Raw genomic sequence first — 16090 nt, 5'->3', positions numbered from 1 at the left:
TCTCGGATAGGAAGGCTACCCTCCGGGTGGCCGATCTCGAATCACAACTGCTGAAACATGGTGAGAGGGGCACCCCACAGGAGTCACTCATTTCCCCCTGTTTATTCAATATAGCCATGGTCGACCTAAGCAGAAAGCTTCTCGAGATTGAAGGCATCAAACACACAATGTATGCTGACGATATAACTATATGGTGCACAGGAGGCAATGACGGTCAGGTTGAGGGAGCGGTACAGGAAGCCATAGGCACTATCAAAACCTATCTCGAACCCACTGGTCCCACATGCTCCCCCTTGAAGTCGAAACTCTTACTGTATAGTCCCAAGGAACGTGGTCCAAGGCGCAAGGGGTGGACATCGTTAGAAGACAGAGACATTAACCTATATACTAGAAACAGTTGCCGCATACCCAAACTCGCTTCAGTCAAGGTCTTGGGCATGATCGTTAAGTCAGAGGGTACAAATGGCAAGGCTATAGGAAGGCTAATTGCCAAAACTGAAAGTGCTGTTCGTTTAGTTCGGAGGGTATCAAATCCGCATCATGGACTCAAGGAGGATAACCTCATTCGACTAACGCATGTCTTCGTTTTGTGCCACTTTACATAATGTCCGTGCTAAGGAAAATAGTACGAGATCGATCTACGCACAGAGAAGCAGCTACCAAGGTCCACCGCCGCCAGAGGCGCTCACGTAATCGCAGAAGGAGATCGGCATCGACAACAGGACAACCTGTACTCCAGGAAAAGTCGTCGCGCGCTCCTGCTAGTCCTCAAACGTCAGAGCCACCTTTAACCACGTCTACTCTTCTGAACACCAAGGACACTACTATATGGCCTTCCCTGCCATCTCGGAGTACAGAAGTGCAGCCGGAACGCCAGCGTGAACATGAACCTTCATCGTCGGATGGGCAAATCTAGGCAATGTTTGCACAGTTGATTCGTTCCTTGCGAATGCTGCTTATGGGAGTTAAGACGCCCGTTGCCAAGGCTGCGGTGCAAATTCTCGACGCACTAGAACCAGTGCTTGCTGCTTTATAAAAGCTAGTAAACGCCATGGCATCATCAACTTCAAGGTTGTCACTACAGGAAAGGATAAGCGGTTCCGTAATATTCCAGTGGAACGCACGAGGTCTACGGGGTCGCCTGGGAGATCTCAAACAGATAGTGCTCAAGCATCGGTTTCCAGTTATCGTAATATGCGAGCCGAATATGACATCGCCATTTAAACTCTCTGGATATGAACAATTCGCGTCTGGGACAAGTGGAAATACTAGCAAAGTTTTACTATGTGTGTGCTGTGACCTCACGTATTCGCTAAACCAAGTTCCGGTGCATAGCAGCAAAAAGTACGTCTCTATAACACTGAAGCTAAAGCGTCGGATAATCTCAATCATCGGTGGCTATATTTCTCCCAGGGGAAGATTTGACTCTGGACACCTGAAACTTGTTCTTGACTCTTGCCAAGGACCTCATATTATTGTAGGTGATTTCAACGCGCACCACCATCTTTGGGGTAGTAGGATCACAAATCTTCGAGGAAGACAACTTCTTAACTTCACAAGCAGCAATGATCTTGACATCCTGAACGATGGCTCACCAACATTTCTTCGTGGCACAACGTACAGCAGCTGCCTCGATTTAGCTATCGCTTCACAATGCCTTTCGTCTTCTGCTGCCTGGTGCAGAAATGCTGAAACGCATGGCAGTGATCACCTACCTACTTATGTTCAACTGAGATGGTTTACAAGACTTCCAAGTTCTCATACGCGACGCACTGACTGGGATGCTTTTCAGAACAAACTAGAAGAATCCTTCAACTGTGTAATTTCAGCGAAAGAGATTGAAGAGCGTATTAGAGCAGCAATGCACGCAACAACACGCATCATCCAAACATCAAATTCAAGAACATCCGTTTACGTTATATATGAAGAGCTGCGGGCAGTCCGACGTCGCGCCGATAGGAAATACAGGCGAACTAAATTGATATCAGACTTGAGGACGGCACGCCGTGTGCAAAAGAACATTCAAAGATACTTAGACAAGCTCGACAGACAATGTTGGAGGTCCTTTTGCACCAGCCTGGACCCAAGAAAACCGTTGTCCACAATATGGCATGTTGTACGAGCACTACCATTTCCTCCACAACAGCTACGTCCCTCCCGAGCTGTGGCTATCATCCAGAGGCGCAGTGAGAAGGAAATCGCGGAAGATTTCTGCAAACACCTCTCTAGATCTACAACATCGATAGCTTCAGTGCTCAGGTGTGCTCCTCCAACAATGGATGATCGTCTCGACCTCCCATTCACGCTGCAAGAGCTACGTGCAGCGATTTCCTCTTCAAGACACTCAAGTGCGCCTGGTCCTGATGGCATTACCTATTCTACCTTGCGCCATCTAGGCCCTCGAGCGACTGAAGAGCTCCTAGCTTTATGCAATCTCTCTTGGTCCTCGGGAACTGTGCCTGCACACTGGAAGACTAGAAAAATCGTGGCATTATTGAAACCAGGCAAGACAGCCCATGCTATGCTTTCCTACAGACCTGTGGCGCTTGCCACTTGCATAAGTAAAACCATGGAACGCATGGATTTGACGCGCCTGGAGTGGTTTTTGGAGAAACGTAATATATATCCAGACGCAATGACAGGTTTCCGAAAGGGTAGGTCGTCAATCGACAGCGTCATTAACCTAGTAACAACTATTGAACATCAGAAACGTCGCCGTCGATGAACGGCTGCTGTCTTTCTAGATATCAAGGGTGGTTTTGACAACGTTCTACATGATACAATTTTAAATGCCCTAGAAGGATGTGGCATCGGGGGACGTATGCATCAGTGGATAGCCAGCTATCTTCAAGAGAGAACGATATTCATGACAACTCCAGACGGTGAAACAAAGAACCACCCCGTCTATCGTAGAGTGCCTCAAGGAGGTGTATTGAGCCCAACCTTATTTAATATCGTTCTCATTGGACTGGTCAAAGAACATGCAGGCACAGTCTCGGTCTCTGTGAACGCAGACGACATCTGTATATGGATCACGAGCTTAACGCGCTTGCAAGTGCAAACGAAGCTGCAGCGCGCGGTGTCGATAACGTCGACATACCTAAACAGTCGCGGACTGCAGCTCTCACCGGAAAAAAGTGTGTCCATAGCATTTACACGGAAGTCAATGGCCTGCTACCCCGTTATGATTGATTGGATGATTATACCTTCAGTAACCCACTACAAGTTTCTCGGAGTCATCATCGACCGTGACTTATCTTGGTCGAAGCACCTCTCTGGATTAAGAAAAAAGCTAGACAGCTTTACTCAGATCATTCGACATATGTCTGGAAAATCATGGGGCCCATCCAAGTCATCTCTTCTGCAGCTCTACCAGGCACTTTTTATTGGCTACTTCCGCTACAGTGCGCCGGTACTTTCTCGGATTTGTACAACTGCTCTACGCACACTTGAAAGTGGTCAGGCTTGTGCACTGAAAATTTGCCTTGGACTACCACGATGTGCGTCTACTTGGGGCACGATTGCAGAGGCACGCGAGTGCCCAGCTCGAGTTTATCTGCAACATGGGCCATTGCGAGTGCAGCTAAGGCTACTGACCAGACACAGGAATCATCCACTCACGAACGTCACAAGCGTACGATCTGTGTCTGCCTACTCAGAAGCCATGTTGTCGCAGCAAGACTTATTGCCGTCGGACTTCCAACCTTATGACATACCCCAAGTTTCACTCTGGACGATGGCAAAGCCAACGGTGAGTCTCTCAACCCCTGGAATAACGAAGAAGTCGAAGATGCCGCTTGCTGGGCTCAAGCATTTCGCGCTATCATACATTGCTTACATGTATGGATATTACGAACATGTTTTTACAGATGGTTCTCTGACACAGACCTCTTTCTTCCGCGGCGGCCTACCCGGTGGCAGGAATGGGGATCGCACAACGATTCAAGATAGGACACAGGGCGTCGTCTACAGCAGCTGAGTTGACCGGAGTTCAAGAAGCAGTTCGCTGCATACTGCAACAGAGTCTCGAGAAGTGGACAGTGTTCTGTGACTCAAAACCAGCACTGCAACTCATCAGCAATTATATGAGTGACAGAACCACATATAGTCCTCTGGTTCATGACATCATATCTCTACTTGCTGAGGCGTCTCACTCCGGGCATACCATCGTGCTGCAGTGGATTCCCGGCCATTGTGGAATAGCTGGAAACTAACAGGCTGACGCGGAAGCAAAAAAGGCGCACACTGACGGAACTATTATAAAAATTCACTTTTCCCGGTATGACATTAACGCCTTGCTCCATACCTCCCTTAAAACTTCTGCGGCACGACATTGGGACAACCCCGAACATCGACAGGAGCGCCTTCATAGATTTGACGCTGGATTACAATTCCGGCTTCCACTTCGGTTGCGGAGAAGCCAGGAAACACTCATTCATCGATTACGGCTGGGTGTGGCATACACCTTTGATACCATCACAAGATTGGACAAGCACGGGACCATGAATGTAGCGTCTGTCACACTCTGGAGACAATAGCTCACGTACTTTGTGTGTGCCCTCAATATGCGGCCGAACGAAGAACACTCAAATCTACAGTTGACAGCTTAGACTCCCGCCCCTTTTCAGAAGAAAAGCTTTTGGGCACGTGGAGGAGTGTTCACTGTGCCCAATGTGCCATAAAATCACTTTTGAACTTTTTATGTGAGACTTGTCTAGACGATCGCCTCTAGAAGCTGTGAGACGTGCAGTCAGTACGAAATGTGTTTGCGCAAGAACTTTTTGGGACAATATTACTTTTTGTATGGACAAGATTATTCTTACGTTTATTGCGTCTACAGTGCGCATCCGCATATAGGACAACGTTCATATAGTATCTCATTGTACCATAACATAATCACCCGCCACCTACCTTTCCCTGGGTATGGACAACATTACTCTTACGTGCATTGCGTCTACAGTGCGCATCCGGATATTGGACAACGTGTATATAGTATCTCATTGTACCATAACATAATCACCCGCCACCTACCTTTCCCTGTATTTCCCACTTCCCCTTTCCCCAGTGAGGAGTAGCAGGCTAGACACACGCTCTCCAGGCCGATCTCTCCTCCTTTCTGTTCATTAAAATTTACTCCTCCTCCTACATACGTGGCAGCCATGCATCGATGGAAACGGGCAGAGCGGGATAAATTGAATGCGCAGCTTAGGAAGATTACTAAGCGGGTTCTCGGGTTACCCGTATACACTTGTACAGAGCGCTTAATGTAGCTTGGTATTCATAAAACTCTGGAAGAGATTGCAGAGGCCCAGGAGCGCGCACAGCTAACTCTCATCACTACAATGAAGGTAGGGAGATCCATCTTGCAGGAACTAGGATATAACCCCTACAGAGTAGCGGAAGAATTCTGTGACGTTCCTCCGTCGATTCGTGAGAACATTAAGGTCGCGCCCGTACCTAGGAACATGCACCCCGATCATAATCGTGGTACAAGGAGGGCAAGGGCGGTCAACCTCCTTAGGCAAATACAGTCAGCTTTGTGGATGCCGTTTCTTGTAAGGGAAGTCCGTCGTTCACCAGTCGACAATCTTAAGTGGGCTACCCTTTGTCTTGTGCGGTCCTGCCCTTACCGTTATTTCTAGTATATTATGATCGCTCCCAAAGTCGTGTTGCGTATTTTTCCACTGCGTGTCCCGTATGTTCTTGGTGAATGTTAAATCTGGCGTAGTATCCGCACAAACGCTGGTACTTATTCTCGTGGGAACCGATGGGTTGGTCACGAGGGTCAGGCCTCCCTGTTGCGCGTCTAGCCATAGGTTTCTGCCTTTTTGAGTTTCGATTTTGTAACCCTATGCCGCGTGTTTGGCGTTAAAATCGCCTCCGATCACTACCGCTCGGTTGTCCGCTATGGATAGGGTTTTTTTAAAGAGCGATCGAAATTTATGGTGTCTGCACTTTGGACTGCTATAAATATATGATACAAAGAGGCTGTCCTTCGTTTTCCGCATGGGTATGAGTTCTAAAAGAATGTGATCGATTGACTTAACTTCCGTGTCATGTTGAACGACCGAGTGATTTCGCTTTACCAACGTCGTTAGCGACTTCGTCTCCCCTTCGGCAGTACCAAAGGACTTGTAACCCGACAATTTTGCCAGCCCATTTGCTTCCTGCATCATTATAATATCCGGGTTTTCTTTGTCTTTAAGGTGTTGCAAAATGTACCGTTTTCGATCGTATCCTCTACAATTCCACTGCCGAATCGTGTATCTAATTCGTCTGTCTATGGCGGCGTTACAGGTTCTCGTGGCTGGCTTGGGTTCTCGAGCGTCGTGGCTGGCTTGGGTTTCTTTACTCCGGTTTCAATCGGAGCGTTCTCGGTTTTACGTTTAATGGCGGTGAGGGCTACGTCTTCTTCCATTGCTGTCTCTTTTTCCTCCCTTATAACTCGCGAGGTTTCCTCGTTGCGTGGCACTTTCCCGCTCCTAAAACGGTCGTTCTCTTCTCTGAGTCTTTTTTTTAAACATAAACGCAACATTGCTCTGCCTGATCTGCGCCAATTCTTTCTCTAGCGTCTTAACTCTATTTCGAAAAGCGGCCTCTGCCTGCGCACGCGCCCCGGAAGCTGCGTCCGCCCAGCTCACCTGTAAGGATCCCGCGGCGCCGTTGACGTTGCTCTTTCCTTTTGGGTTCTGGGATCCTCCTCCCCCCTGTGCTCTGGGAGATTCGGTATTGCTGGTCTTGAGTCTGGATGTCGATCTGGACCGCGATCTCGATCTGGTTCTGTTCGACGTCGAGCGGCCCCTTTCCTTTGCCTGGAGCTTGGGGAAATCTTCTAGTCCAGATTCGTCCCTTGTCCGATGTTCCGACCACTGTCTCCAGTCTACCCGTCCTGGCCTGTAAAGTCTTTCAGCTTCCCTTTCGTGGTACATCGCTTCTTCTTCCTCTCGTCTGACGCTCCCAGCGGTGCCCTTTACCAAGTACGGTAACTTGTATGTGGCATTACATCGGCGATCCGCCGTAGGGTGGTCTTTGCCGCAGAGCTGGCACTTCGCTTCGCACTCGTGGTCCTGTGGCGGGTTCTCCATCCCGCAACCTCTGCACATCCTGCTGTTCGGGTTCGGGCAGACATCGGCTCTATGTCCGAGGCGTCCGCACTGGTTGCATATGTCTATTTGCTTCCGGTATAGTGAGCACTTGACCAGTGCGCTTCCGTATCTCATGTAGTTTGGGACGTGATGCCCGTCGAAAAGGATGATGACGTTCGTGGTGTTTCCCATCCTTTTGGCCATGAGGACCATCGGATTCCTTGGTGTTACAAGCATCTCCACTATTTCTCTAGGAGACAACTCGTGCGTTACTCCTCTTATCACTCCCTCAGATGTATCCTCCGGAGCCGACTCGTACGCGTAGGCTTCGAGCTCCTTGTCTCCCATCCTCAGTCGAGTGATAGCCCTGTATTTTTTGGCGCGCTCCTCCGATGGCGTGCTGATCACTAGAATGTTCTGTTTGTAGTTGGCACACACAGTGTCATCTTCCGATTCCTTCCTGGGGATTCCCGCGGCGTTGTCGACGCAGCATTCTAGGCGATTGATCCCATAGTTGGTGACCTTGAAGCTGTCACGTGGGCACACTATTATCTGATACTCCGCCTTCGGCAAACTGGGCATCCTGCTTGCCGCCATGATTTGTCTTGCTTTTTGTCCCTCGTTCCACCTATTATTGAATGCGTTCTCGCTGGAGAAGCACGCTGCCCGATCCTTGGTTCCGTGAGATTTTTTCCGCTCATTGGCACATCCTCCTCTCTTCACAACACGCCAACCTGCTTCCTCCTCATACTCTTCTCTCGTTATATCATCTCCTTCGACGCTCACCGCTGCCATCTTGCAGCTCTAACCCGAAAAGAGGCGGGGCTCCAGCCACCGGGGCTCCAGCCACCAGCTTCGTTGGGTCAGGCTTAGGGGCCGTGTCGGCATGGCGCTATATAAAGTGGTCGATGTGCGGAAAATAAACGGTCCCCCTACTTGAGAATGATATCAGGGTGGTCCACCTACTTGCACTTCCTTCTCAATAATAAAGTGTCGGTGAATTCTTCGAATCTACGCCGAGAATCATTCAAAATCTGCGGAGCCGACGCGACACACATACGCACTTTGCGTCTTCTTCCTCTATAAGCGGAGAGGAAAATTAGTCTTGAGGAAAGTCTCAGGAACATGGACGAAAAAAAAAAATAGGGCGGCTAAAGTGCAGACATATTCGCACCTCAAGTCGTGCACATGGAACGGAGGAATACTTTAAGACAGTTGGCAACCAAGTACAGGGTAATTGAAGTAGTGTATTGGCGATCAAAAATCATGAATAAGAAGGTGAGAGAGTGCTTCAGTGAGTAAAAACTTTATTGAAGATGTCCGGCGATTGGCCGGGGTCGCGCTACCAGCACCCGAGCCTTGTGTCGACCTCGAATCCTTGCACATGGGCGCCTTCCTAGGCGTGCCGCACGGCCCACATTTGATCAGCGAGGTTATGGCTGAGCAGGGTCTGCATCCCTTGGCGCCCCGCGGATAAACCAGCGCTACTCTCGAAACCAAGAGGCTTCACCACGTCATCAGTGAGCCGTATAAAAGAACCGCCCCTCATCGACTGTACCAGTGGAGACGGCGCAAGCGCCGTTCACCATGCGTCTGCTTCTTCTCGTACAGGATTTTTACTCGTCACTCAATGAAGCCTGCAATGGAGCCTGCTCGCTGCAACCAGTTGCAGCTTTATCGCTCAGCGCGAGGAAGAACACGGGAAGTGACGCAATCGTACTGGACAAACCAGTGCTGCTCTGCTCACCAGGAGGCTTACGAAAAAACCGCCGTTCACTGATTGCATCTGTGGGCACGGTGCAAGTGCCCCGAACGCGCCGTTCACCACACGCCTACTTCTCGAACAGATCGGTCATTGTCATTTAATGTGCACCGACAACCGTTTTCGTGTCATTCTGCCATGCTCACGCAGGTGTTTGCGTATTGCATATGACTGTGCGTATGTAAGCTTGTTTTGTGCTGTGATATCGAGGAAAATTTAGGCTGATCGGTGGAAGATATGTTTAAAGCTATTATGGATGGCCAACACTTTATTCTAACTGAAATTAATGAACTAAAATTACATCTTGAAGCAATAAAAAAGGCTACTAACGGCTTTGGCATAGGGTTAGTAAACCTGGAGGATAATGTGCGAACGCTGAAACTCAACGCTTCCCCAATGGAAGGTATCAGCACATCCATGAAAGTTGTGCAAGAGACGCTAAAATCGCAACAACCGAAACTTGTGGGCGTAGAAGATCGCAGCCGCAGATTGAACCTGGTGATTCTCGGCATAACTGAGTAGCTAAAAGAAACTGAATCTGTATTCCGTGACAAAGTTATTCAAGACGACTTTGAAACAAAATTAGGACTGAGCTGCACGTCAGTTGCTAGAATCCATAGGATCAATAAACCTTCCTCAAAGCAACCGATTCTCCTTTATTTTCGTGATTTTAATGAAAAAGACTCAGTCCTTAGAAATGCCGACAAGTTAAGTTGGACCCGCATAAACATTCAAAATGATTACTGCAAAGACACACATGCGAAAGAGAAAACTGCTACGGGAAAGCGCGAGGGAATCTAAAGTCATGGACAAAAAAGTATCGCTTGATAACATTCCGTGTTGACGACAAGATGCACACGTATGACGACACTTCCGGTAAGCTGATAAAAAACTGCGAAAATCGCCACCTGACACCTAGCAGTCAGAACACCCCCTTTGTCTGCTCAATTTTAGCACTAGGAGCATTGTTACCAATGTAGCAGCTTTCGAAGAATGGACAACTGTGCTAGTTGGTTTACTTGCATCTTGAAACTGTAAAAGCGCACAAAGGCGAGAACAAAGAGAGTGGAGTCCTGTCCACTCTCTTCGTTTTCGTCTTGGTTACGCGTTTTGAATCGAGAACATGAAATTGTTCCTCCGGGTTACATGTTGTTTCGAAGAGATAGAAGGCCTCCAGGTGGGGGTGCAGCAATTGTTGCAATACATTGTTTTGAGATAACGCTTACAGAACAAATCAGTGAACATGAAAGTCTAATCTTTTAACCTTAAGGGTGTCATTCCGGAGAATCACGTTTTTCTTTGCGCTGGTTATGGACCACCGGATACTAGCGATGAATCATTGAATAAATGCTATGATCACCTTCTAAAGCTATCCAGTCGAAACCTGATTGTTACTGGAGACTTTAATCGGTCTTGTATTAAGTGGAATAGTTTACAGTATGGATAATTTGCTGCCAATCACATTCTACAGGATATTATGGACTCTCTTTATATTGAGCAAATTGTAAAAAAAATAGCACCCGCAGAAATTCAATCCTAGACCTGTTATGTAATGCCGAAATGTTTAGCAAAGGAACAATTATTCTGGAATCGGGAATTCCAGACAATACATTAACGTATTTTAACTGGACTAATGAAGCTGTGGAAAATTAGAAAACGTCTTCTTCGACCATAATTAGAGATGATAATAAGGCTGATGACACGGCCATATCTGACTATTTGAACATGCATGTTGACTCTGCCGGTCCTGACGTTGAGCGTTTGTGGCAAATTTTTCACTCAGCTACACAACATTCCATAGGTCGTTTCATCCCTGCCAAATATAAATAAAAATAAAAAGGTACAAGCGTCGCACAAGTTCTTCGATCAACAGGGCAATAATAGAGATGACTCAGAAAACAGTGTCTCAGAAAGCAGCAGAAAGCTTCTACGTCTCTAAATTAAAATTGGATTTAATGAAGAAGTATGACATGCAACAAATAATTTCTTCATGAAACTTTGGAAGAATTTGTTACAGCCAACTCCCCAAAATTTGGCGCCACATACCGAAGCTAATGAGCAGAAAGATAAATTTAAAGTAACCGATCGAATTATACATGAACAACGGCAAATCACAAGAATTTTTTATCCGTAGTTTCAGACTGTACTTTCTGAGATAAACGAAAACCTCTATCAGGGATCCCTGGCGATACCGGTGAAAACACTATGAATTACTCGTGAAGGCATCACTGCTCTGCTTCTTGATCTGAATATTCAAAAGTCAGCAGGCTACCGCGGCATTGCAAACGCCTTTATAAGACGCTACGCTGAACACGCAAAACTCGCTTCAGCACTGAATGCCACCTCTCTACACTGTTTGACTGAGGGTGATAGACGGAATTGTGTATTAACTTTACCCCGCACATTTGCAAGATTGTGGAAGTCAGTGCGGTGGTGAATACTGACCCTTGATCCGCCTGAATTTCGGCTGGAAACCCAACTGGTGCAAACACTGGCAAAAGCGCGTCTACTACTTCGGTGGAGCTGAGCTCTTTCAGAGGGATTGCTTCTGGAAACTTTGTAGCCGGACACAGCATGGTAAACAAGTACCTGTAACCCGATTTTGTTTTTGGTAGAGGCCCTACCGTGTCTATCACAAGTCGTCTGAAAGGTTCTGTTATTAAGGACACTACCTTTAGTGGAGCTTTCCATGTCTCTCCTGGTTCACCCGAGCGCTGGAAGGCGTCGCATGATCTTACAAAGTTTTCTACGTCTTTGAAACATCCAGGCCAGTAGTATTGCATAAGCAATCTTTCCTTTCATTTGTTTATGCCTAGGTGGCCGGGCAACCCATTTCCATGACAGAGACTCAAAAGGTCCTCCCTGTACTTAGTAGGTACGACTAACTGATCTAATATCATACCCTTTCGATCTCTGTATTGCCGATACAACAATCCTTACTCTCTCATGTATCGTCACGTTGCGCCTAGCAATGCCTTCTTTAGCTGTGTGATGTAATTTAGCTAAGCCCACATCATTATTTTGCTCGGCTGCCAGTGACTCTCCATCCACCCGTAAGAGCTGATCAAAGTTCTTTTTCGATAATAACGACCCTGTCTGGCTTGCGATTGCGTCAGCTTGCCCTTCCTGCAGGCTTCAATTTTGACACTCTAGTGATACGCTTTCATTGAGCTGGTCAGCTGGCAGGCTCTCCTCAACTGTTTTTTTCATCCTTCAAGCCTAGCTCGGATTCCGGTATTGAAGATATCTCTTTTTCTGCTTCCGCTGGAGCAGCTTGTGCATTTTCAGCCGAAAGCGACGCGATGTTACGAGCTTGGCCTCGGGTCAATGCCTGTACTATGCCCACTCCCAGTTCAAGACCTTTTTCACGCAGTGACCCATTTGAACGATTTGAAAAGATGTATGGGTACTGCAGTGACAAAAATTTGGAAACTGCAGCCTCGGTCACTAGCTCCCCGAATGGTCCACTGATTTTGACTTTGGCTATGGGTAGACACACGCTGTGTTCTTCTACAACCTGTTTGATCCATGCTAGTTCTCCGGTGAAGTCATCTACCGTCACGTAAGACGGATGGACAATGTCCATCGTGGCGGCACTGTCTCTTAGTACTCGGCATGGTTTGCCATTAACTTGCAGGTCGTGAAGATATGGGCTTAAAAGCTCCATATTCTCGTGTTTTTCATCCACGTAGGAGAAAACTACGCTAGGCTTTCCGCAGTTCACAGCGATATGTCCCAGTTTGTGGCACTTATAGCAGCCGATCGGTATAAAACATTCGAATGTTTTTTCTGCTCTTTTGGTACTGTTTCCCCGTTTGATTTCTCCGCGCTCCTTTCTGAGGGCCTTTCCTCCCTGTCTACAGGCTCCGGTCGTCTAGTCTGCGAACCCTTTTTGAACGGAAATGGTTTCCGTGGTCCATTTCGGCCGTCCCAATTTCCGTACTCGGCGTTCAACTTTCTACGCGTTGCGTACTCTTCGGCTAATTCCGCCGCCCTTTCCACAGTGTTGACATTCCCTCTGTCTTGCATCCACAGTTTCACTGCTTGGGGGATGCTTTTGTAAAACTGCTCTAAACACATGCATTCAATGATCATGACTCTGCTGTCGTACGCTTCCGCGCTTTTCGGCCACTCGACTAGGTTGGCCTTTAATCCGTATGCAATCTCCGGATGTCCCTCGCTATCTTTCTTGCCTGTGCTCCTAAACCTTTGCCGGAAAGCTTCGGCTGAGAGGCGATATTTCTTCAGGAGACTGGCACTTTTGCATAATCATATGCATCCTGTGCACTTAGTCTGGCGATTACTTCCGCCGCCTCACACAGCAACATAGACAGCAACTGCTGTGGCCATGTACTCGTACCGAAGTTTATTTTCTCGCAAGTCCTTTCAAAATTGCTTAGGAACAAGCCTATGTCGGTCCCGACCTGAAATGGCTTTAACAGCCTGTCCATGCGGTATGATTCTGCCTCACTTGATCGTCCCAGAGCCCCTTCACTTCCTTGAGACAACTCGAAACGTTTGCTTTCAAGTTCCAGTTGCATTTTTCTTAACTCGCGATCTTTATCGCGTTCCTCTCTCTCTCTGCCCGTTCTTCTCTCTCCCGTTCTTCTCTCTCTCTCTGTCCCGTTTCTCTCTTTTTTTTCAGAAGTTCCAACCGCATTTCAATTTCTTCCTCACAAGCCTGTTCGGAAATTAGCTCCAATAATTCCCATTTTATCATTTCCTTGCATACATCTAGGCCCAGTTCCTCACCAACAATCAACAATTCGTCTCTCAGCTGTTTCTTTAATACGATGACTGCTGCTTTACTGCCTTTGCCCTGCGCGCTAAATCTAGCTAGGAAAACACAACCTAGCTAACACTCAATAATCTAGCTTCCCTACTGTTCTAAACAGAAAAACCACAAACTGAAGCCTAGAGAGTCAAAGCAAGAACCAAGCACTCACTGCAGACACAGCACCACGTCGCAAAGTCCGTCTCACCGCTGTCAGCCAGTTATGATTGGGGGCTCAATCCCAACGCTCGTAACCCGTTGTCCTGATTGAAGTACGGCATGAATTAGAAGGTAGCTGGCCCATGCCGTCGTCTAACTTATCCACGCTGAGAACGTCGATGAAGGGAAGGACTGCTTCTCATAGAGAACGAGGAATATGGGTTTATTTACAGCATCTACATCAGTCTAGCATGACTGCGAGAGAAAGTGTCTCAGTCTAACATGACTGCTTGAGAAAAATTACATCAGTCTAACAAGACTGCTTGAGAAAGTACATCAGTCTAACACGACTGCTTGAGAAAGTGTACTGAGAAGCTGCACGACACCGGTTGATAAACACACGGTGCTCCCCCGATACCCAGGTGACGGAAACGGCCGTCCAGTCATCGTAAACAAGTCGCCTGTCTGCGGGACGGTTTACACACACACACACACACACTTCCTAGCGCGAGGTTCACGGTCCGGATCCGACGTCAGACGGACTTCGTAGAACTCGGGGCTTGTGTCAGGAAAGGTGCCTTTTATTCCCCGAGCTGACCCCTGCAGCGTGGCCGTGAGCCCATTGTCTTGCGTCTTGGACGGCGCGTAGGAAGGAGCCTCGAACTGCGTTCCCGCAAGCACTCCTCCGCTCGCGGCAGACCAGGGTGGTGGCGGCGGCTCAGTAACAATAGCTGGTCCGCCGACCGCATTCAGTCACAACAGCGACGAGGCTAGAGCGTAATGGTGGCGTTCCAAGAAAGGTTGCCGCCGCTGTCGCAACTGGCTGGCAAAACTTCCACCTCAGCTGGGCCATTCTTAACGATACTCCCTAGTCAATTTACAGGTCTGGTTAATTTGTCAGGCATTCCTACCACATATCTGGTAGAATAAAACGAACGCTCGCCAAGTCATAAAGTGTAATAAATGAAAACTTGACGTGTCAGGGCCCGTAGAAGTCCCTTAATCACAATGAATGAAAGCAGGGTCCCGTCTTTAGTTAAATTAAATTATGGGTTTTTACGTGCCAGAACCAACTTTTGATTATGAGGCACGCCGTAGTGGAGGACTCCGGAAATTGAGACCACCTGGGGTTCTTTAACATGCACCTAAATCTATGTAGACGAGTGTTTTCACATTTCGCCCCCATCGAGATGCGTTCGCCGTGGCTGGGATTCAATACCACGACCTCGTGCTCAGCAGCCTAACAACATTGCCACTGAGCAACCACGGCGGGTTTGTCTACTTTAAGTTTGGGAGAAATGGCACAGTGCGTGTTCTTACGGTTCACTTCGTGCGGCAACGAATGAAACGGATGCCTAACGCCTGCGACACGACGTGCCCAATCGTCACGCTCGTCAACTTGAAAAGACCTGTCTGTCGGGTGTGCGCGACGGGATTATGCACGGTATGTGCAAAACTACTCTCCTCCTCCGTACTGCCTTCAACATCTCTACGTCAAGGAGTGGCTTCCCTCCGTGCTCCTCTGTGTGGGTTGACCCGACGGGGCCTACGTTCACCTCCTCTACGTCAAGAAATGTTTTCCCTCCGTGTTCCTCTGTGTGGGTTGACTCGACGGGGCCTATGTTCACCCCCTCTACGTCAAGAAGTGCTTGCCCTCCGTGTTCCTCTGTGTGGGTCCACCCGACGTGTTCTGATAAGGCCGTCTACCAGGGAGCAAGAGAGAATGAGGTTGCCCGGATGGTTGAGAGTATAAGAAAACCAGCGAGCCACCACGTGGAGACAGATCGTGTCTGCCCTTGCGTGCGGGTGCACACATGCTGAACGTTTATGCATGTTTTGTCTTGGTGCGTACCACTCACCTGCAATGATGTATTAAACTTCTGTTATTGGATTTTACATCACCTCATCTTCCTTTCTGAACGCTCTCCGATGGTCAACCTCATTCGAGCTCCAAGCAGACGCTGTTGAAGGTCCCGAAATCGTGTTCCCGTAACAGCACGCGTAGATTTCGGGCCCACTTCCATGTGTCTTATGTATCGCATGCTGCGTCGTCTCAATGTGCAGCGATTCTAGCATTAATCATGCGGGCGGTATCTTCTCTGTCGGCGATAATGTGTTGGAAACTGAGTTCGCCTTGATGACACTGCATTATTACTGTTTTATGCCTTTTTCTTTAAATTACCAGTTTCGCCAGCATAGGTTGCATTATATTCTGTGTTGGCAACACGTGACTCGCAAGCCTTGCCGGCGGTTGTGGAACATCCTCTCTGCCGCAGCCATCACGTGTACGTGTGAATAGTGGCGCGTGTT

General features: G+C 48.0%; 1 protein-coding gene across 2 annotated transcripts in view; it reads right to left on the bottom strand.

The window, feature by feature from the left end:
• The window catches only part of LOC126529843 (cell adhesion molecule Dscam1-like), a 1068543-nt gene that overhangs the window by 941381 nt on the left and 111072 nt on the right, over window positions 1-16090 (bottom strand). The gene's annotated exons all lie outside the window — the stretch shown is intronic.

Source organism: Dermacentor andersoni, chromosome 5 (assembly GCF_023375885.2).
Source record: "Dermacentor andersoni chromosome 5, qqDerAnde1_hic_scaffold, whole genome shotgun sequence".
NCBI lineage: Eukaryota > Metazoa > Arthropoda > Arachnida > Ixodida > Ixodidae > Dermacentor > Dermacentor andersoni.
This window is presented reverse-complemented; position numbering and strand designations above follow the sequence as displayed.